General features: G+C 37.3%; 2 long non-coding RNA genes across 5 annotated transcripts; both read right to left on the bottom strand.

The window, feature by feature from the left end:
- Positions 1 to 238: 238 nt before the first annotated feature.
- Positions 239 to 9,947, bottom strand: LOC141282069 (uncharacterized). Of its 3 annotated transcripts, XR_012336630.1 has the most exons (7): positions 9,252 to 9,947; positions 3,198 to 3,289; positions 1,974 to 2,010; positions 1,714 to 1,886; positions 1,402 to 1,623; positions 1,088 to 1,310; positions 239 to 984 (listed from the first exon to the last, which is right to left on the bottom strand). It is a non-coding gene; the product is annotated as an uncharacterized lncRNA (long non-coding RNA). The 3 variants fall into 3 exon arrangements; XR_012336629.1 differs by having other exon boundaries at positions 1,402 to 1,886; positions 3,198 to 3,280; XR_012336628.1 differs by having other exon boundaries at positions 1,402 to 1,886.
- A 236-nt stretch (positions 9,948 to 10,183) lies between these two features.
- LOC135786060 (uncharacterized) lies at positions 10,184 to 21,578 on the bottom strand. 2 transcript variants are annotated; one of them, XR_010546806.2, is made up of 7 exons: positions 21,322 to 21,578; positions 20,855 to 20,897; positions 20,445 to 20,558; positions 20,281 to 20,379; positions 17,453 to 17,538; positions 12,263 to 12,359; positions 10,184 to 10,417 (listed from the first exon to the last, which is right to left on the bottom strand). It is a non-coding gene; the product is annotated as an uncharacterized lncRNA (long non-coding RNA). The 2 variants fall into 2 exon arrangements; XR_012336507.1 differs by having other exon boundaries at positions 20,441 to 20,558.
- Positions 21,579 to 22,216: the final 638 nt, after the last annotated feature.

Raw genomic sequence — 22,216 nt, forward strand, 5'->3', positions numbered from 1 at the left:
ACAGTTGTTACAATTGTGGGGCATTTTGTGGAATTGTACTTCAGTATGGTTTCAGAAACAAGAACATACTTATTCTTTTGCACATCAGCATCAAATTGTTATAAGTATCAGGACTGTAAAAACAATATGCATCTTTCCACAGAAAGAACCAGCCTCAAATGTATGACTTTCCTCGGTGTGGCCCTTATACTCGGTCGTATAAAATACACATTCCATATAAATATAAAAGCACAAAGTGTAACATTATGTTTCTTTATTGAAAAAGAACAAAACAAAGCAGGTAAACCATCAGCTCCTTTTGAAACTGAAGTCACACAGTGACTCTACAAGATGGAAAGCACAGAATCAAAGCATATTATACAACCAAAGGATAAATACACATTCAAAGGTCTGTATATAACACACCCTGCATGTCTGCACACTGAAATAAATGCAGGACAAATCCATACACATTAACTGAACAGACAATTTCAGAAAACTGAAAACAAGACAATTAATGGATGCAGTAGCCTCCCTGCAAGCTTGTATTACAAACAGTATACACACAATACACAGTACAAACATCAAAAGAGGCCAAATCAATAAAAAACAAAACAAATTGAAAGCACACATACTAACTAAAATAATTCAACACATATTGGTCCCTCAGCAGCCGACCACTGTTGTCATCAGGAAAGATTTCCAGATTGTCCCAGTACATGGCTGGCGGCACTCTGGGGGCCCTCTCCTTCCTCAGGCAGGCCACATTGTGGAGGACAGCACAAGCCACAGTAATGTCACATGCCCTCACAGGGCTGACCCTTAATTTGTGAAGGCAGTGAGAACGTGCCTTCAGGAGGCCAAAGGTCATTTCAACTCAGGCCCTGGTCCTGGCATGGGCATAGTTGTAGGCCTGCAGTGCTTCCTGAGGGTCTGTAGAAGGTGTCAGGAAAAAAGGCTGGCAGCCTTACCCCCTGTCTACCAGCAATACACCAGAGAATTCACCTGTCAACACAAAATCTCATCATTACTACCTCATAAACACAGTGATATTCTTGACACAGACATTATGTAAAAAGTGGTTATTAATAGGGGTTGTGTGGCTCACCTTGTGATAGGAGCTGATAGATTTCAGAGTTCCCAAAGATTCTGGAGTCATGGACTGAGCCAGACCATTTTGCCAGTGTTCAATGGAAAAGATCAAAAAGTTATGTTCACCTGAACATTAATGCTGTAAAAATATTTCATATTTACAAAATCTGCCTCATGGGCACCTGAGGGGGCTTTTATCCTTATGTGTGTGCAGTCCAGTCCATCAATGACACTGGGTCCTGTAAAATAAATAAGATTTTGTGATGGCTCCAAATGATGACTCCTCACCATTGTAGACTGAATAGTACTTTCATAAGTTTGACATGATACCTTATGCCTTCTGGAATCCAGAGAGATGGTCTCCTCGTCATCATCGCCGTTATGTGCTGATGAAATGGGGCCTTCACCCTATCACATTTAATCGGATTCATATTGAAGCTAGTAGACAAGACATGCCAGGCCTACAGTATGCCTTTGATGGAGTACTCACTGGATCAGCATCGTTTGGTGCTCGTGCTGGTGGCTTTAACAGTAACACAGTGCTGCCAGACACTACAAGGCAATAGGCAAACCAAAGTCAGACAGTCCAAATAGATTCAATATGAATGTGATTGTGTCCCATGTAGAGATGGAAGAACATACCTTGTATGAAGCGGGTGGCATCTTGTGAGGGACCTATGCTTGTCTCTTTTCCCCCAGGGATCCCCTCCAACAGGCCTGCCTTTATTTAGCTCCAAAGCTGGCCTCTGCTGGGGTGAGGTCAGCTTTTGGTGACCCACCACCCGTGTCTTGTCTCTGGGTATTCTTTTTAACTGCTAAAACAGTACAGACAATGTGTGAGCAGGCACCTTCTGGGTACAATCTATGCTTGTGCATTATTAAGTTTTAGGCAGGGCCCTTACCATTCTGCAGGATGTTCTTGTATTTGATTTTGACCTGCTGCCATGTCCGTTTTGGCCCACACACAAAAAGAGAGACTTTCTTTATCACACAAGAACATTCAATGGGGTCACACTGCAAAAAAATGACTTTGTATTTTTGTCTTGTTTTCAGTAAAAATATAAAAAAAAAATCTTAAATTAAGATGCATTTTCTTGATGAGCAAAATGACCTAGGAAAATAAGCAAAAAATCAGCCAATGGAATAAGAAAATTGTTTTACATTAAGTGTTTATGAAAAAGTATATTTCAAGAAAACTTTTAATACATCTTAATGTAATAATGTTTTGATATTTTTACTGAAAACAAGACAAAAACATGAAGAAAGTCATTTTTTTGCAGTTCAATGAGCAAGTGACCTTGGGTCCTTTGAAAGTCGCTTTATAAATTAAATTGATTATTATTAATAGCTCATCTATTTATTCAATTCAATTTTATTTATAAAGCACTTTTCACAATTATTTCATTGTTTCAAAGCAGCTTTACATTAATAAAAGCAGAAACTGTGGACAACATAGGAAGCAGAGTACATAATGAGCGTAGTACTAATGTAAGGCTTTCATAATAATTTATTGAAGCCTTATCCAGTGTGATGGAGTTACTTTACACACCTACAAAGTGGCAATTTTTACATGCTGAAATACATTATCAGGGGACACCAAAGTTTTATTTGACATCTTAAAAAAGGATTGTGCAATGTCCCCTTTAATTAAGGCCTAGTCCTGTCTTTAGCTAAGCTTTGTTTGTGAAACTAGGTGCAAGTACTTTTCCAGGCTTTAATGTCATACGCACGGTTAATTTAAATGAAATTCTTACACCGCATTTCACTCCAGTGTTGTTAACAAATAAGAATATAAATTAACAACGTAAAAGTACACATGGAATTACAAATACACAAAAGTACAAACAGCACAATACATAATGAGTGAAAACAGAACCCACTACAGTGTGGGAATTTTTTATAAATGATGATATGGTGTCTGAGGTAGTAAGAATTTGGAACAAAATGTGTCTCAGTCAGGATGCCCTGCATTTTACAATTCTTTACCTCTTGCCAGAGGGCAGTGGTGTAAACAGTTTGTGTTAAGGGTGGGTTGGGTGACAATTAAACTGGCTCTTCTCTGTAGAGTCTGTATTCAAAGATGTTCTGCAGGGAGGGTAAAGGTATAGAAGTTCAGCAGTTCTTACCACACTCTGCAGGTGTTTGCAGTCCATTTATGTGATGCTACCACAATGTGCTGAAGCTGGTCAAGATGGCACTGCAATAGAAACTGCAAGATCTGTTGCCATGTGATATGCAAAAAAGTAAATAAACAAGGTACTTGTTCAATGAATACAAATATACAGACTAATTTAAGAACTGAGTTTTGCATAAACCATTTTGAAATTTCTCTTTCTTTTGCAGGTGTGTGTATATACATATATACTATCAGCTGTGTGTGTGTGTGTACGTGGGGAGATTGGAAATAAATGTTCTTGTAATTTCTTTATCAATTTTTGTGATGTAGAAATCACAAATAGAGAAGAGTAGTGCATAAAACATTTTCTAAACACATTTAAAGCTCCATTTAAGTCACCCTTTCGGTATGCACACCAAAAGGGCTGATAGATTTACTTGTGTCATTATTAACAAATTCCGACTCGTTACATTAACACACAGTCCGGCAGGTCAAACAAGACCCTGTTCAGTATTTGCATTAGTTAATGTGGCTGGAATAAAAATTCAGTTAAAAAATAAGTGTAACTTAATCTCTGTAGTATGAATTACTTGTCAGTTCGACAATACGATAAATAAAGACAACATATCCCAATATAAGGTATTTTACGCAATTTGTTGTCATTTTACCCTTAGATGATCGCGCACTCCTTCTTCTGTGGATTTACTGGCGCTTGCAACCATAGATATGTATATAAAGGCCTTTATATAATATATAAGATATATATAAGCCTTTATATACATATCTATGCTTGCAACCCGACACATACTGTGCAACATACGAGTGCATACTGCCACCTACTGCGCTGGAGTGTCATTACCTCAAACTTGTTCATACGTCACAAATGTTTATTAATAGTAAGCAGATTTTTATTAATTTTTCTTTAAATAAAATACCTATAGTAAACTATACAGAAACTTAATAAGCTAGAATTTTCAATTTTAAAAAGGTTATATTTTTTTTACCAAAACTAAAATAAAAACTACTGACAAAACACAAATGTCAATACAACAAAATTACTACAATATAAAAAAAAAACTAAAATTATACCAAAAATCTGCTTTATATATTTGAATATGTAGCTCTAACGGTAACGAAATGTAAACTTCGAGCAATGCCCGCGAAAAGCCGTTAGCCAATATCTTTGGGCTTGTGGCCAGCACACGCACAGCTCGAGCTGCCTCTCACTGGACATTGTCAGGAAATTTTTCTGAGGGAATTTTTCTGAAGGAGTTTTTCTGAGGTAATATTTAACCAGTTTATTTACATTTCTTTTAAAACTTAGGAAATTACCCATCGACAAGCATCAATTACATTAAAATATTTAATTATATGTTTATAGGGGTCAGTTTTCCTATGACGAAATCTTTACCTCACAGATAAATAGCACCCCCTTTCGCACATAAACACACTAAACTCCGAAAACAATTGACAAGCTGCCTTCCACATAAACAATAACGTTAACGTTAATCATTTGTCCTTATAATTTCTGTCGTCCAATCATCTTTATACTTTTCAAACTCTGTAACGGCATTTGAGATAAAAGGGTTTCAAAGTAAGTCTATCCAATTTGACGAATTAAATAATTTATTTGTAATTAAAGTTACATTTTTTTTTTATTTAACGTCAATGAACATAGAAAATTAAACTCGATAACCTTTTAAAATCCTTTTTACCACTCTACATTTTATTTACGTTGAAGTTAGAATGTAACATAATTTATTGGTCTTTATCTTTCAGATCATTTCTATCTGTCCGTTCATCACAGTAAGTAAACCTGTAAGAACATTTTGGTCAAGAAAAAAAACTTCACATCCCATGGACACGTCTCTCCTTTCACTTACTTCAGGAGTGCACCGTCATGGACCACCCACAGTTTATATTCAGCATCAATCACATTCTTCCCTGTATCACTAGCACTAGCACTAATACAGTACATTACAAAGTGGTTCTCAAACTAGGGGACGGCCGCGAGATGGTGCCAGGGAGCCCCAGTTGTATAACATTTTATAAAATACATTAATTTATCACATTCTGTGTAATTAAACCTCAGAAAAACAAGGATACTAACCAACAACACTACGGTGTATACTTTAAAATGGTTTGATTAATTAAAATTTTAAGTCTTTGAATGCTTTGTCATACGTTTTCTTGGGGGGCAGCAAAAGGATGCAACATGCAAAAAGTTTGAGAACCACTTCATTACAGTACAATACAATTTATTATTATAAAATCTATTATAGCTGTCATTTGGAATAGACTGACCAGTTCAGCAAGACCTGTTAATAAACAAATAAACTCTTAGGGGTGGTTTCCCAGACAGGGATTAGATTAGTCCTAGACAAGCAGAATAGACTTGCTGTAATCAAAAGTCCTGTCCATCAAAATAACTTTGCATTTCATCTATTATAGCTGTCATTTGGAATAGACTGACCAGTTCAGCAAGACCTGTTAATAAACTCTTAGGGGTGGTTTACCAGACAGGGATTAGATTAGTCCTAGACAAATAAAATGTAAGCTGTCCACACTGAAATAACTTGCACTGACATTTCTTAAAATACATCAGTGCCCTTTGTTTTGCCTCAAGATGCAAATGCAAAGTAATGTTTTAGTAAGGCATGTTTGTTCAAACTAGTTTTAAACTAAGGTCTAGTCCTGGCTTACGCTAATCACTGTCTGGGAAACCACTCTATAGTCTACTTTTATCAAATCCTGTCAAATACACTTGAAATACACTTTAGCACAGATACAATAGTGCCGCTGCTAAACAGGCTCACTCGAAGTCTATGGGCCTTTTTACACCTGGTCACTTCATGTGTTTTCTCTGATCGGATAGCTATCTGATTTGTTAAAACTGTTCCATTTACAGAGAAGGGGTTTTAACATTAAGTGGCATGGCATCTTACGCACAGAAGCCAGTGGCACGTGCCACTACGTTTTGTGGCACTTTCGGTTTCATTTGGCTCGTACCAGTGGCTCGTCGAGTGGCACTTCCGGTGTCCAGTGGCTCATGCCACTCCGTTTAGTGGCTCGTCGAGTGGCACTTCCGGTGTCCAGTGGCTCATGTCACTGTTTAGTGGTGGCTCGTCGAGTGGCACTTCCGATGTCCAGTGGCTCATACCATTCCGTTTGTGGCTTGTCTACTGACACATGTCAGTAAAACTTAGGTCTGTTGGATTGAGGCATGTGGCACTGATATTCATTGATCGATCATTGCAGAACAGAGAGTAACTACGCGTGCTGCTGCTATGTTCATTTAATTGTGACGCAATGATTTTGTGTGTCCTTTTTGACTGTCTGGTGTTTCAGGTAACCGAATGCGTGAAATGCATCGAGAGCTAAATAGGACATCTTGATGATCGTATTCACAATTTAAGTATTAAAAATGTAAATATTTAAAATGGGAAGGCAAATATTTTATATATTTAATAAAGCACAACATTTGTCTGAGCTATATTGTATATTGTATAATTGTTTTAAATATAAATTTTCTAATTGTATTATTTGTGAAAATGTAGTCTGTGAGTGGCATGTTTTTATTTGTAACCAGTGCCAATGTGTTGTATTTAATAAAAAGTGTCATTTATAAGAATCTCGCAGAATATTATAATATTTTTTTTTCTGCAAAGTACCGCATTTACACACATGCACGCCAAAACAGTAGGTGTCAGTCTAACCATGTTTATGTTTAAAAACAATGTCCTATTACATATTTTACAACTTGATATTTATTTTATTTTTTTACAACTTGATATTTACACGGTGTTGACAGTGCAGACACGTCACGTGCCCTTCAAAATTACATTTTATATAGTCTATATAGATTGTTGTCTATAAGAAATAAGGGTTTGAACAAATTATTATTTCACAACATTTATGAGATTAATTATTTTAAATAAATTTGATTATTTCAAAGCGAAACAGATTTACAAAACACTTAGCAAAACACTTTACAAATGATTAAATCAAACACAGTTTTTTCCTTTATTTTATGCATTTCATTGGATCTAAATGTTGCCGACAGTATGCTTTAAGGAGGAGTCAGTTTTTTTCTTCGATCTCGTCTTTCATTTAAAGGGTATCTAGTAGACTCAATTAAATTAGGCATACTACTTAAAAAACGATTTACAAAAACTGATTAAATATTAAGAAAAGGCACAATGTTCACACGACCATGGCTCAGACAAATACTGTGCTTTATTAAATGAAAACACTCAAAATATTATGCATTTCCATTTTAAATATTGTGATCATACAATTCCTTTATGAACGAGTGTCAAGATGATATATTTAGCTCTCGACTCAATTTACGCATTCGGTTACCTGAAACATCAGAGTCAGAAAGGACACAAAAAATCATTGTGTCACATTTAAATGAACATAGCAGCAGCACGCGTAAGTTACGCTCGAATCTGTAATGATCGATCGGTGACTTCAGTGCCACATGCCTCAATCAAACAGACCTAAGTTTTGTAACGTGAGATCGAAATAACTAAGTGATGTCAGTCATTAATGTAACGTGAGATCGAAATAACTAAGTGATGTCAGTCATTGTTGACAGCATGAGTAATTTGTTAATGAAGCACACCTGTAGCTGCGGAGTGATCAGCCGAAGGTTTTAAAAAGGGAGAGGGAAAAAGGCACGGGAGAGAGACAAACGAGAAAACCTGCTGGGTCCGTGAAAGAGAAAGGGGATCGTACTGTGCGTTCGTGGCTGGCTAGCACCACCGGCGCTGAAGAAAACCGGGGGTTCACTTACTGGCCCGGAGTTAGATAGTGGGGGAAAATATAAGATAGAGAGGAAAGGGACCATATAGGTGGACGCCGGCAGGTGAAGGAATTAAAGACACGCTCTGTGGCGGATGACAAGCGCAGACTCTCTCGGTTGTGAATAGCGAGCCCATTTAACTCTGTGCTTGTTGCGGGGAATAATTCGGACTATCTCTCCGTGGAAAACGAGCAAAGACTTCCGAATTGTGATGAAAACGACTCTTGGTTGCCATAATCATATGAGAGGATCACCTGTTGCCGATGCGAAGAGAAAGAGGGATCCTCAACGTGACGGCGGGGTGTCATTAGACACTGCAGGGAAGTCCGTCTTTTAATTATACATGATTAAAGTGTTTGAACTTGTTGTGTTGGGCCGCTAATGCACTTAATTTTCCTCTAATGTCATATGTTGGATAACTCTACTTGTAAGGGTTCACATATGGGCAGGGGGTTTGTATTTAGAGAAGACTTTTAAAGGTGTGCTGTGATTTGACACTAATCAAATGTGCTGTGATTTGACACTAATCAAATGTGCCGTGCTGTGTATTTATATTTACTGGGTTGATTTTATAGTGTGTATTTTGATATGGTTTGAGCTGACCAGCGTATGATATTTATTAGGAAAAGAGATGTCAACAAGTGCTACTGAGCTGCTATTTTTGGAATAAAGTGATATTTTGCTAGTTGTGTTTGGTTGTGTGTTTGGCATTCTCCTTTCCCGGACCTGACCGGGTTATAATTAAAGGTGGTGGCAGTTTATTTAGCCTATATAAATTAAGGCTCCCCAGTACCTCAGGGACGAGGTTTATTACAGTTTTACTGACATGTGTCAGTGTACGAGCAACCAAACGGAGTGGTATGAGCCACTGGACATCGGAAGTGCCACTCGACGAGCCACCAAACGGAGTGGTATGAGCCACTGGACATCGGAAGTGCCACTCGACGAGCCACCAAACGGAGTGGTATGAGCCACTGGACATCGGAAGTGCCACTCGACGAGCCACTGGTACGAGCCAATGGAAACCGGAAGTGCCACTAAACATAGTGGCACGTGCCAGTGGCTTCTGTGCGTAAGATGCCATGCCACTTTATGTTAAAACTGCTACTGCATTTACATTTGGCCACATAAATGCGTCTTGGCAAAACGAATATGAAACTGATCTTCTACCCCCCCGCCCAAAATGCAAATACACTATTTATTACTCCGCCTTAAAAAACTTAAGATGACGTTTACGCAACAATATGCAGCACTTACTGTATGTTGTACTGAATGTTGGGCAGGGGACGCGCGTCTCCTTGCTCGGCATGAGCTGAAGCTCGCAGTACAGCGCAGCAGGAGAGTGACAGCGCGATGATTTAATGCAGGTCCATGACGGGAAAAGCATTCACAAAACTCTCTCTTAACGTTATATTTCTTTGTTTAATATCATTTGAATTTGTCATTAGACTCTTTTATTGATTCTAGGAAGCTTTTTTACCCGCTGTCATCTCTCCATAAAGCAATAGGCGTGTCAGCTTTGTTTGTTTGGCGCTCTTCCAGCTTACTTGCGAGTGACGTGCTGACGTTTGGGAGGAGTAAGCGCGACTTATGTGGTTTCATCAACCAGATGCATTTACACTTCTCTGAAATGCGTCCCAGACCACCTCCTGAAGTGGTTTGAGCGATCGGATTTAAATCCGTCTCGAAATCGTTTCAGAGGGCATTTACACCTGGTCTTTTTACGATCAGATAGCTATCCGATCAGAGAAAACGCATGAAGTGACCAGGTGTAAAAACCCAGCTAACAATTTTTGGTTCCCAGAACGTTAGGTTTTGGTTCCGGGAACGTTCCCAGAACGTTAGTTTTTGGTTCCCAGAACGTTATTTTTGAAACGTTCCCTGTTGGTTCCCCAGGAAAGTTTTCTTTACGGAAATAGAACGTTATTTTTAGGTTCTCAGAACGTTCCCCTAACTTTGTCAGAACGGGAACATTCGGGTAACATCAACCTAACCTGCTCAGAACGTTTGCAGAACCTTGCCAGAACGTTCCCGGAACGTTCTCAAAACCTCTAGTTATTCCCTATATTTAGGCACCATTAATAATAAAAATTCACAATTAAATCATTAAAAAAAAACACGATTTCACTATATAAACTAAGTTTATCTATATATAATCTATTTAAATGAACAAATAATCACACAATCCATGTTGATCCATGGATTCTTTATTCGTAGACATAAAATCAAAATCATTAATCACAGGAACATTTATAGAATTTATAGACTTAGATAATAATATAATAGGGTAGATAATTTGCTTATATAACACATAAAATTGGCAATAAACATGTAGAACATTGTATCATAAAAAACATTTTAATATATTAAAAATGAAAACATTTAAACAATGAACTTCAGAACTCCACAGCAATCTCTGCCATCTGCAAAAGTAACAAACAATAAAGGCAACGTAAGTTAGTGTAACATTAGGTTAAACATTTAGATGAACAATTCAATGACAAAAGTATTATCATTAAGTTGCACGACCCCGTCAAATGGTCTGATAAAAATGCATATACAGATTTGAAACGCGTTTTGTGTAGGCCTACTTCTTCGTAAAAAGTTTTAAATATATTTAGTGCGCTGCAGTTTGGTTATCAGAAGAATATTTCATTTTAAATAATTATATTGGTATACTGATAAACAAGAGACATACAAACAAGAAAAAGTTCAGCGCCAGGATATTAGTAATTTTGATAATGATTCTTTGCGACATTTTATTTTAAACTATAAAGGCTATATATATATATATATATATATATATATATATATATATATATATATATATATATATATATATATATATATATATATATATATATATATATATATATATATATATATATATATATATATATATATATATATATATATATATATATATATATATATACGAACAAGCAGAGTTATTAAACCAATATGATAGTGTATACAAGTAAAAAAGTTTCACACCATAATTTTCAAAAGTATGCTATCTTTTACGCATGGTTTCTTTAAAAGTAGGCTATTTTCTCTACAACAACTGATTTAATCAGCAAAATGATTCTCTTTTACCTTAGTATTTTTAGAACAAATCTATTCAAAAGGTTTTTTTTTGTTACTTCGACAGCTACAAGTTGGTAAAAGTTTAGTACTGCAATAGTACAGTTTTTATACAGATTGAAACGAGTTTTTATTTTAAGATGTCGCTGTGGGATTGAGTATGGTGGTTCCAATTTACATTTATATTTTACTGGTAAACGGCTTAATTCATTCTTGCAAGCGCTTCAGACAATGTCGCGTTTATAAATCAGGATTTTAGCAGCCGTTAAAGGAACAACTGGTTAAATTGAACACAAGGTGTTTCTGGGTCGTGTTTTGTCACTACTTTATAGTATACTCGTTTCATGTCTGACAACCGAACAGATATGTAAAAAATAGCATGCAGTTGTTTTACAGTTTTTCTCGATTGCGGAAACACTATAAACAGGCTTTTGAACTAAAATTTCAAAACCATAACGCCATTTTTCAAGAAGCACAATCATTCAAAATCAATTTGCTGAACAATAAACACTACTCCCCTGATTTAACACATGAGTTTTAAATCAGTGAAGTTTTACTTCAAAACTCTACACACAAATCCCTACATCTCTCTGGGCTTACACCATGTGGTCATATGGAAAGCACTAGCATTCAATAATGTTCACTCAAGTCAGCACAGCTAAGGCTCAATTAGCAAAGGAGGAGGAGGGAAAGAAGGAGGAGGAAGAGGACTTGTTGAAGGAGGAGGAAGAGGAGGAGGACATGGTGAAAGGTGACAAGCAGTCTCAGATTCAAGCCACTCTAGCTGACCATGTCCTTGTCCATGGTATGATTATGAGGGAGGCTGAGCCACGAGTAAAGCCTAATTTGAGTCGCTTCACTGTTGCCTCCATGGTTTTGAGTGTAGAGTTTAATTTTGACCTGAAAATATAATACTTGGAGTATTGTGTGAGATGTTATGCAATTGTGTTTACTGTTTAGAGAATATGAGGCATAATTTCAGTAAATGTGTTTAAGCAACTGAGAAAAACTGTAATATGCAATATAATGTGACAGATAAAAGAGAATAAATTAAACATATTTCAGGTGCCAACACTCGATCAAACGCAAACACATCACATATATGCTAATTAGCGTGTGACGTAATCGCCACATGCTCTAAAAAAGTCTCTCTAAATCCTGTGGGAAACACTGAATATGATTACCATTTTAAATTTCTGTGTGGGGCAAATTTCAGGGCTTATGCAATTAAGTCTTCCACGTCAAGGGCCTTTAATGCCTTGTAGTTTTTCTGTGTTGATTCTGTAAACAAAATAAAATAATCACAGTCAATAATTTCTATAATGTGTAGATTGTAAATACAATTCGATGAAAGAATTAAATTAATTTTTCAGCTGATTATAAAAAAACACAATCTCATGGCAATTAGTACTATGTATGTTACGAGGTGGCTCATTGTACTGATTTAATTCATTCTTATTTTAATAATAGTCATAGGTATTTGTATGATTTACTGTACAAATTCATAAGAATTGGCCTTGTAAAATATGTGCCATTTAAACCAGGGATGGCGAACATTGGTCCTGGAGAGGGCAGTCCTGCAGATTTTAGCTCCAACCCTGATAAAAGCTCACCTGCCCGTAGCTTTCTAGTAACTCTTTAGACCTTGATTTTAGCCTGTTCAGGTGTGTTTGATTAGAGCTGGAGCTAAACTCTGCAGGACTGCAGACCTCCAGGACCAACATTTGCCACCCCTGAATTAAACATACAAGTTCATCATGTCATGTCATACTCATACTCCTGTATAACCACAATTGTGATGTATGGTTGTAACTGTTGTTATGATTACTACATGCATAATTATGCAAGTTGATATTCTGATCATTTATATGTTGTTCTTATTTTATAAGCACATCAGTACCAGTTACAAATCACATCAGTCCTAACTAGGCCTGTCACGATAACAAATATTGCTAGACGATAAATTGCCTCAGAATTTATCGCGATAGACGATAACATTGATGCTCCGGGACCATTATAATAATGCAGATACACCTTTTCAAAGATCTATAAACTTTTATTTCTAAACAATAAGTAATACTGGAACTGGAAGACATTTTAAATATCCACAAGAAATGAACAAAATAACAGGATGATTGCGTTTTAGGTGCATATGCATGTTTGTCGTGTTGCCACTTTTAAGTGCTACGTTTTTACCACAAATGCGACATAACGGCTCGTTCAGGTTTAGTGGTTCACCTCGGTCATTAGGTTTAAATCCAAAGTACTCCCACACTGCAGCTGTAGCGTTTGGTTTTGAAACTTGGCTGTTTAAACTTGGTATTAAGATGTGTTTTTGATCAGATCACAAGTGGACGAGAGAGACATATCACGTTTACACCTGGTATTTAAATCCGTCTCTTTTGTCCACTTTCGACCGCTTCTGTCCTGAATACTGTGAGGGGGTGGTCTGTCGAGACGGTGGTCGAGTCTCTCCGCTGTCATTTAAACGCCAGCGGGAGTAATTATGAGTTTATATGGACGCAAACTAATATTATGTCCACTGCTTGTTTAGGAAGTAAACATGCTGCACAGTATTTTCTACATGTATATGTTAGAGCTTTCTCTGAATTTTCAGCGCAATTGATGAAATAAGATCGCGCAACTTTCACACGCTTGCAAAATGAAACTGCGGAGATCACCCGCTTTAGTTTATCAATGAAAGGCTAAAAATAGCACTGTTCACCTTGTGTCAGAAAAGTCAGAAAAGACGTAAAACATTGTGATCCGATTGATGAAAACACATGTTAATGACAAGTGTAAACAGCCTCTAGTAAATCCATCTTTTTCTTCGACTCTCGTCTCAACTAGTGTTTTCTCCTGCTACACTCCTTACGCGGCGCTCATCCTCCTCAGTACGCCTACTGTGATAGGCTACGCCAGGAGTCCCCCCTCCCCACACAGATCATGCGACTGACAAATGACTGACGAGGGTTCACTCCTTGTCACTCGTTGCACGGAGCGGTCTTCCAGTCTCTTTGGTAGAGAGAGAGAGAGACAAGGAAAACAAACAAGCATGCAAATGTGAATTATTGCGGCCGAAAAAAATGATCGAGCTCATTTTATTTACCGTGCGATTAATCGATTTATCGCGACAGGCCTAGTCCTAACTAGGGATGCTCCGATCAGGGTTTTTGCAGGCCGATACCGATCGCCGATTTGTTGTCTTCGTGATCGGCCGATACCAATGCCGATACCGATTTTTCAAGCTGATGTGCAAGCTTTTTGATGACTGTTACTGGTAACATTTTTTCTAGATAAAGTAATAACACAGATGTTGCCTTTGTTATATTACTTGCAGTAATTAGGTTTATTATTGTTTTAATAGAGAATCAAAAAATTAGCACAACAAATATTTCTTCTGCAAAGAGAAATTGAATATGCCTTTAAAAAGTCTTATGTCAGTTAAAAGTGATAAAAATAAAACACTTCAAAGTCTAAACTGTATGAATTAAACATACACGCATTCGTATGAAGTATAACAGTACTTTAGTGAAGAGCAGAAAGTGATTTTATTGAGAGATGAATTAGGATACTGTAGCTTTAAGACGTGAGAGAGATCACTCTGTTCACGTGCACTGATGACTGAGGCTTCTGTGTGTGCATGCGCCGGATGTACATGGACAAGAGCAGCTGTGAGGAAAATGAAAGTTTAAACGCTCAAACTTTAAAACGCATGCAAATAATAAACTTTTGGCATGAGGATGCAATTATCCGCGATAGATGTGTGTTGTATACGCTGTTTGATGTGAATGTGAAGACGGGTCGCGCTGTTGATCAGATCGCGTCCTCATAGAAAATACGCTTATCTCTGCAAGCGCAAAGAGAGAAATGCAAATCTTCATGTCACACACGAGCGATGGGTTATAAAAATGCTCGCATTGCGTAAAAATGGTCTCTAACTGCAGCCGCATTCAGGAGCCCTATGTTGACAAAGGTAAACAGAAAGATCGGTTTATGAGATCGGCAAATTTAGCGAGGACCGATCGAGTCATTTAATGACGTTATCGGCCGATACCGATCGGCGGCCGATCGATCGGAGCATCCCTAGTCCTAACGTAATGTATTTTCTTCTTGGCCACTTTTCTTCTTGAGCATGCCTTAATTTACCCATTTCTAGTAGGCATACTGCATTAGTAAATAATAAATAAACCTATACTGGGTTGTTTCAATGCAGTGCTTTATTTAAAAGGTAACCCATGTGTTCTGTCCAATATTTACCCAGCATTGGGTTAAAAATAGGGATGCATCGATACCGATACTGGTATCGGGTATCGGCCTCGATACCACATTTTCTAAAGTACTCGTACTCGTTAAAAGTCCCCCGATACCAGGGATCGATACCACGGTCTGAGAAATGTCTATGTTTGAGTGGCGTGTAAGGGGTTAATGCCTCTTGTGTTGTCCAAAGAGGCAGAGTTTACAACAAACTGGAAAACTAGTCACTTGTTTTTTTGTTAAATTATATGACTAAAGCTGTTACCTGTAAATTTGAATCATGTTTTTTATTAAGTACTCAGTATCGGTATCGGCAAGTACTGACATGCAAGTACTCGTACTCGTATTCCAAAAAAGTGGTATCGGCGCATCCCTAGTTAAAAATAACTAGTGCTGCCACTAACGACTAATTTTCTAACGACTAATCTTTCGACTAATTTTTCGAATAGTCGACTATTCTAAACGACTAATAAAAAAAAACTCAAGTGTTTGTTATTTCATTGTGTCCATTTTATTTTGAACCCACCGGTGTCATAAACAATATGAATAACTTAAATGTTACCAAATAAAAAATTACAATGTAAACAATATAAATAATAATAAAAACTTCCAGTGCAAAGTAGATGCTTAACAGAAATATGAAATGTTTCACTTCTACTCTTTGATCTTATATTGCATTTTAACACAACTGAATGCTATTTTACATATTATCTGTTCTGTTGTAGCCTATAAAATAGTGACTAAACATGACCCATCACCTCGTTTTTATCCAACCAGCTGTTTCTTTAACTGCTGCTAAAATCCTAATTTAGATATGCAAAAATCACCATACATATACATTGTAGCTTTACTGCTGTTGCTCTTCTCATAATTGTTGTTGTGTTTTGAGCCATTTCTTGATTTTAAATGCGAGTGATATAGCGCAGACAATTCGGTGCAAATTCAGAAATATAAGAGAATACACTGTTGTTGTTACATAGACTACAGAACACGGCATACAGCATCATAGGGAGGGAGAAAGCTCGCACACAGACTCACACTACTACTAATCTTTCTTCAAGTCATGTTAACTCGATCAGTCGTCTTTGTCAGAGACATCTGTGAATGTTGACGTTTACGCAAAAAAGAAAGTACATTAAAAACACTGCCACCTTTTCACTGTCACGTAAGAGAGAGGCGCGCGCGGTCGAGGCGCTGCAAGCAACATGAGTGAGAGAGAGAGAGAGAGAGAGAGAGAGAGAGAGAGAGAGAGAGACGCGCAACAATGAATTGAGCCGTTTAAAATAGTAAAATAAAAATGTAAATGGGAATCATGAAAAATCTATTTGTTGCGTCCAGTGTTGATTCCGTGGCGGAATCACGAGCAAACATAGCCTTTAACATCCAAAGACAGAGTCATTGTACTTCTCAAAAGAGTTAATAAAACAGTACTGACTAGCTCGCCATTTCATTAATAATCATATAACAGTTACTTACGTTGTCCTATTCTCTGTGGGTGTATCGTCAATAACTCCCGAGTGTTTTCGTTTGAGATGCTCGTGCATTGTCGTTGTGCTCCCGTGATAAGCCAGCGACGTTTGGCACGGTGTAACAGACCACTCTTTTATCACAACTTGGCTTAAAATACTTTCATACTTCGGAAGCTTTCCGACTCATAATTCCATAGACTCACCTGCCACCGCCAATTTTTCAAAATTAAAGCAGTGAAGGCAGGGGAGAGGGAAGAAAGATGATAGCGTAGCAGATTAACCAGCAGGGCGCGCACAGCGCACAGACTGGTGTGGAGGTGAATTACATTGAGCCATTTGAGACATGAGACAGAATTACAGTGGGCCGTTTGAGACGGAAAAAAATAAATATGCGACTCCTCGACTAAAAAAATTGCCGTCGACAAATTTTCATCGTCGATTACGTCGACTACGTCGACTATTCGCGGCAGCACTAAAAATAACCCAGCAGAATTTAGAGTGTGATATTCTGGTCCAATCTTATTCTGTCTCTTTTAATTGGATATTGCTGAGAATAAACGGACAGAAATGAGTTTAAACAATGAGACGAAAAAGAAAGCTTGCCTATTATTAAAGGGCAGATTCTAAGCATTTGGAAGGCTTTCTTACCCTTCCTCCATTTCATGCTGTAGGCAATTGGGACTTCAGTGGACTTCACCTGGGTTGGCTCCCCCAAGGGACCGTATGTAGTTAATCTAAAACAACAACAACATGTATTCTCTAATAAGTAGAAAATAATTATGAACACATACTGACTATTAGTGCTGGGCGATAATTCGATAACGATAATTTTACCGATATAAACTTTTTCGATAAAACAATAAGGACAGTTCGATAAGTGATCGATAATGTTTACGCACTGTGCGTAATGTTGCGCGAGCACTTCCGGATGCGGCACGCGCTCTTGGTTTACGATCACAGTGTCAGTTAGACTTGAAGGAGTGGAAGATGAGGCAAGTTATTCATTTATTAGTAGAGACCTATGATTTTCGCCATGCGGATGACGCGGACGGAATCACGGAATCCAAATGCGCGGAAACATTTTCTTGTGTGTTATGTTGGACGCGCAAACAGGGTTCGTCAAACACAGCAGACACATTAGGTGCAGTATACTGTACTTTCATTCAGCGTCCGCCTTGCACACACACACACACACATCGGCACAGCTTTAAAAGTATATTTACAGGACATTCACAAATTCAGGAAACTGAGGAAAAGCAGCAGATCCAACACTGCAGTGAATATAGTGTTTGCGTATGTGCGCTCCCACAGCAACGTGACACTCTTGACATCCATTTATCAGCGTGTATAGCTCGTATATGTATAACACACGCATGATCACTGAACTAAGTTTTCTTTTTTGTTTAAGTGAACATAAACAGCTGTTACTCAGTATATTGAAACTTAAATCAGTCTGTCTTGGGTCTTAAAGTGACAGTGGTCTGCTGCTTTTGTGTCAGAAATGTGTTGATTTCATAACAAATAGATTTACATTTAATACAATACAGATGCATTAAAACAAGATTTTAGTATTTGTATTTGTCATGTTCTGAATAAAAAGTAGTTAAAAACCATTATTAACTGTCTGGTTTTTACAATTTTCATTCAGGAGCAAAAATCTGCCTTTAAATTTGACAGGAGTAAAGATTTGTTATTTATCATGATAATTATCGATATCGACTGATAAGGAAAACATTTTCTCGAATTTTTTTTGGGTCATATCGCCCAGCCCTACTGACTATATACTTTGTTGCATTTATGCATTTGGCAGAATTGTTTACTGTAGTAATTAATTATAGTCCTACTGTGAGCAATTTAAAATTAACAATTCTAACATACAGCAATTGTTTGCATTCTTCTAAAATCACAGTATCTTATTAAAATGGTTGTGTTAAAACAAACCCAATCAGTGTTTATATATTACATTAAAAAACACTAAATGCGTTGTCCAAAACTAGACACAACTCTGTGTGTTTACAACAACGTTGTATTAAAAGTAACACAAATGTGTTGTTCAAATAAAAACACAGCTGTGTCTAGTTTGGGACAAGGCAGTGAGTTTAAATGTGTCCCAAAAATAACAATGATTGGGTTTGTTTTAACACAACCGTTTTTAAAGTCTAGAACATATTAAGCAGTCAGTAAATCATTATTTTATGCATATAAATCATTATTAACTTGTGAAATATAATATAAATGTCCATTAACTATATTGAAAGTTTAGGATTGGAACATGCCTAGCTTATGTACGTATTTACATTATACATATTCAGATCATTTGCATCAATATCTGCAATTTAGCTCAGCTGCCTCCAATTTCTCTTGATGGTTGCTGATGGGTTCTGATGAACACATTAAGATATTTTGAGGAATGTCTGTAACCAAACTGACCTGAAGCACCATTGACTTCCATAGTAGGATAAAAGAATACTATAGAAGTGAATGGTGCTTCTGATTGCTTTGGTTACAAATGAATCCAGAAGTTGCAAAGATTGCTGTGTCATACCCAAAATGACCTGAGGCTGTAACTGCTACTTCAAAAGGTGTTTAACTAAGTACTGAGTAAAGGGTCGGAATACTTAGGTCATATCAACTTTAAAACCCTTCCCCCAAAGAGATGCTGAACAGAGCAAACATTTACTGGTAAATTGCGGTTAACAGATCATGTGTGAAGTTGAACAGAACCTTTCCGGTAAATCAGTGCTCCCAATTTACCAGTAAGAGAGGTTGTAAGATTACCAGTATTTTACCGGTAAGCGCTATGTGTGAACGAAAAATATAGGATTACCGGCATTTAGAACAGACGACGTCAGACCGTGCTGACAGCTTCGGGCCAGTCATAATGTTTAATACAAATGATGCGTTTACCCCCGCACTGTTTACGGACGTTTCCACACACATGCTGCTTGAAAGTCGAGCACACCTGAAGTTTACATCCATATTTCTTCACCAAAGCTGTTTAAAACAGCTTACCACCTACTTGCAGAATTCCCGACGTAGCACGCCCTCTGTGAAGCCTAAAGTGCAAACAGTACTGTTGTTTAAAATGCATTTTCGGTTTGACGTCGCCTCATGCAATGTTGTTTAGTCATCATGAGCAACTTCGCGACTGTTTACCACAGACGTGAAAACAACAAAATACAGACCGTGGATATGAACGACGTGGATTGTTTACAAATACAACACTGAGCTCGCCGCACCCCACAGGAACTTCCGCTTTCTCAACGAATTTACCGGTATTTTGATACTGATGTGTGAATGATGTCTTACTGGTAAAAAGACGGAACGTCACTGCGTGTGTGAACAGCACATTTTTGTATTTACTGGTAAATTCATTCTGGTAAATTCATGGTAATTTACCAGAACTACTGTGTGAAAGAGGCTATTGACTGGTTGCTTTAGGTGTGGGTCAAACAGCCTTTTGTGCAGTCCCTTACCAATAAAAGCTAACATGGACTCCAGACCTTCTGGACTGTCTGTGAGAGACTTCAAACTCGCCCAGACCAACAAGGCATCATGTTAGCAGACATCCCGACCTGATCAAAAAATTTGATTAGGAGATGTTCTGGTCCTATTTTTAATATATCTTTTACAAACTTACCACAGGTGATCTGGCAAAGCAAAGACTTATGAAACAGAGTGTGCTTGTAGCAGCTAGGAGGCTGCTCAGGTTGCAGCAACAGTACAATTTGTCCAGTTAAAAGTTGTTCTATCACTGAAATAATTTTAGAGACATTATTTAAAGGTAAAAAAACTACATAGTGTTGCTTTAAGGACCACAATGGAAATAAGTTATTTTAACTTTATTGTGTTATCCTTGACAAATGTGTTATTTCACTTTTTGTCCAATAAATCAAATCAAATCAAAAAGAAATGAATTGCTGTGCTGAACAATAACCATTGTATCCTAAATTATTTTCTTATATTTTCCTAATGACAATGATAAACCAGATATGCACTTTTTGGGCGCTTATGTATTGGATGCAAATATAAACACAAAATAATACTTACTCTTCAGCCAATGGAACACATCACAACACAACAAGAAAATGACCTGTAAAGAAAAGTGAACATAAATATACAATAGTTATTAATCCAGAATTGATGGCTTCTGTTTAAATTCTTAACCGTTTTAACAGGCTAACTTACTGAAAACTGTGTGTCCGTACTGTAAGTTAAATAACCCTACATTTACGCGTCAAACCCTACATTTAAATAACTTGCGTTATAATTAACTAAACAATGTCAAATAAATTTGAAGAACGAAGATAACACATTTTTATAGAAGGTAAAGACAAATTAAAGATCTTTACTACATTAGCTCAGATGCGTCACGAGCTCAGTCAAACCACTGCATCAACGGTCAACATTAAAGTTCAGAATATTTGAGTCATATCGAATTAACTGTTAATAAAAACAAAACAAACATAACTGTGAACTTATTTTAATGACTTAACCAGGAATTAATAAAAACTTACCTTAGAATTTACCATAGAAATGAAAACTGTCGTCTGAGGTAAACGGTTAAAATCCACTTTGAACTCACAAGGACCGAGGCGCGCGCACGCAAATACGTGTGTTCGACTTCTTGCTGCGCTGACAGGTAAACGTCATTGTACCGCGAGAGTGTAATTTCTTGACTCGCTCTCGCGATACATTGACGTAAAGAGGCGGGATATGGGTGAAGCTGAGGTGAAACCACGCCCGCCTAGCGCGAGTCTAGTGACAGCAGTGGCTGTTCAACCCATAGACATCATATAGGTAGACGCCCTATCGACCGCTACTGCCTACTGGCGCGGTGAGATATGGGGCCGCCATCTTAGATCGGTCACCCGCTCCACTCAGTGTAATCTGTATGACTGGTGGATTGAGCTATCAGCGCATTTAATTAATCATATCTCAGTCAATACCGAACAGATTTTCACGCGGGTTTTCTTGCTGCAAAGGTCATTCATGGAGCTATGATATAGGACACATGGTTCGGCGTATTTTAACCCCTTATGTGCCGCAAATCCCGTTTGAGTGGGGGTGACAATGTGATGTACATCTTTAAATGAATATTTCTCTGGGATTCTTTGGGCTAGAAACCTAATCTTGGTCTTGTTTTAAAGAAGACAATTTAGGGTTTTTCACAAATGAGTTAGAACGTAAAAATATTAAATATAAATATTTTTATAGCCGTTTACCTTTATTTTAATATATCAAATTATGCAGTAACATATTCATTTATAAATAAAATTACATAAAAGTTAATGTTTCACACAATAAATAATGTTTACATGAAGCAATATGTCTCAAGTAGTTGTGATCCAAATCACAAAAAAATTATGTTTGGGTCACAATTTTAATGGTTTTACCAACAACTGCCACTAG

The sequence above is a fragment of the Paramisgurnus dabryanus genome, chromosome 4, assembly GCF_030506205.2.
Source record: "Paramisgurnus dabryanus chromosome 4, PD_genome_1.1, whole genome shotgun sequence".
Taxonomy (NCBI): Eukaryota; Metazoa; Chordata; class Actinopteri; order Cypriniformes; family Cobitidae; genus Paramisgurnus; species Paramisgurnus dabryanus.